This window comes from Chrysochloris asiatica, unplaced genomic scaffold, assembly GCF_000296735.1.
Source record: "Chrysochloris asiatica unplaced genomic scaffold, ChrAsi1.0 scaffold00143, whole genome shotgun sequence".
Lineage (NCBI taxonomy): Eukaryota > Metazoa > Chordata > Mammalia > Afrosoricida > Chrysochloridae > Chrysochloris > Chrysochloris asiatica.
The window spans coordinates 8,729,885-8,731,761 of record NW_006408661.1 but is presented as its reverse complement, the minus strand read 5'-3'; the positions used below and the strand labels follow the sequence as shown (position 1 = coordinate 8,731,761).

The 1,877-nt window shown below is 41.2% G+C and overlaps 1 pseudogene; it reads right to left on the bottom strand.

Moving 5' to 3' along the window:
- Positions 1-324: 324 nt before the first annotated feature.
- LOC102834606 lies at positions 325-1,362 on the bottom strand (annotated as a pseudogene).
- Positions 1,363-1,877: the final 515 nt, after the last annotated feature.

Genomic DNA, 1,877 nt, shown 5'->3' with positions numbered 1-1,877 from the left:
TTTTAGGACAATTATGTACAAGACATTCAATATTGGATTTACACATTGGAGCCCAGGATGTCATTGGAAAAATACATCAGGTTAGGCATGTTGAATGTAAGAGCCAGAATTTACATAACACACAGTAAACACATTCTTCTGGTTTGAAAGGCAGTGGCAGTATGACTACTTTTTGGCTGTGTTGTCTCAGAGGTGGTGGAACTCATTATACTAACCAGGTTAGAGCGATTAAGTATTATCCACCATCAGGAGATAGCTGTAGGGTTTTATGGACCATTCCTATGTCTGACTTTAGAAAAGAGATGTTCTTCCTTGTTCATAATTTTACTGCTTTAATAAAAAGGACAACATACACAACCCTGATCTAAAATCCCCTTGCAGCCTAGATAGTGAAGTGGTACAACAGCAGGCTTTAAACCTCAGCTCTTTTTGGATGCCCCACAGTGTTTATGTGCTCTTCTTCAGATCAGTCTTTTCCTCAGGAGTCAGAGTTACCGTCACAACATCTGAGATTCCATTCTGTCCCCCAAGATTTAAGGAACACTAAGGAAGACATCATCTTTAATTCCATAGAGTCCCTTAATCATGGTGGAAATTGGATGTACTCACCTAAGATTCTTCATTATGCTTTCTGCCAAGTCTGCCACAGATAGTCCAATGGCCCAGAACGTAGAGCCTTTCAGTTTGATCACTTCATAAACACTCTGTTTGTGAACCTCTTTCCACTGTTCCTTATCTGCATCAGTGCCTAAATCAGGGTGTAGATTTTTCCAGGAGACACCAGCAACGTCCACGTCATTCCACACGGGCACACTAGAGTCCCCATGCTCTCTAAGGACCCACCTGTGACAGCTTAGTGGGTGAACTCCCAGCCTCTGGCCCATTAGGAAACGGAACCGCGCTGAATCCAGATTGCAGTCACTACCAATAACACGGCTTTTGGGAAAGCCACTTATCGTCCAAGCAACATAGATAAGGATATCCATTGGATTAGAAACAACAAGCAACTTGCAGTTTGGGCTGTATTTCACAATATAAGGAATGATGAATTTAAACATGTTCACGGTACGCTGGGCCAAATTAAGACAGCTTTCTCCTTCCTGCTGACCTGCTCCAGCTATGATAATAACCAGCTTGGAATTTGCAGTGACATTATAGTCTTTGCCAGAGACAATTTTTCGTGTTTGAAGGAAAAGGCTGCCATGGTGAAGCTCCATCATCTCTCCCTTCAGTTTGTCTTCCATGACATCAACATGCTATACCAACAGCACCAACCCCAACAATTGTAATCTTATTCTGGGGTGTCTGCTCTTCCTTAAGAAGAGTCTGAATCAGCTGATCCTTGAGAGATGCCATACTGGTTTTGGAAGAGGAAGGAATCAGGAGTGTACATCCAGCTGGTGAAAGGTGGCGATGAGCAGCGGTGAAATCCGGACTCTACAGCAGCAGCTCTGAATCTCATAAATACCCTTTAAAAACAAAATAAAAGATTACTATACACATAGACCACACCAGATGAAAAGCACAGAAATCAAATTGAAAATATCTGTGAGAAGAGACAGTGGGAAGTCTCAATGTCACAGGCAAAACAAAGTCAGGGGCAAACTGTGGAACAGACCATACACTGCTCATATGCAAGTTCAGGCTGAAGCTGAACAAAATTAAAACAAATTCACAAGAGCCAAAATATTACTTTGAACAAGATGTAAATTTTAAGATCATCTCAAGAACAGATTTGATGCATTAGACACTAACAACTGAAGACCAGAAGAGTTGTTGTGTGATGACATCAAGAACAGGAAGAAAGCAATAGGTCATTAAGAAGACAAGAAAGAAAGAAAACACCAAAATAGAAGTGAGAAGTGACTCTAAAACTT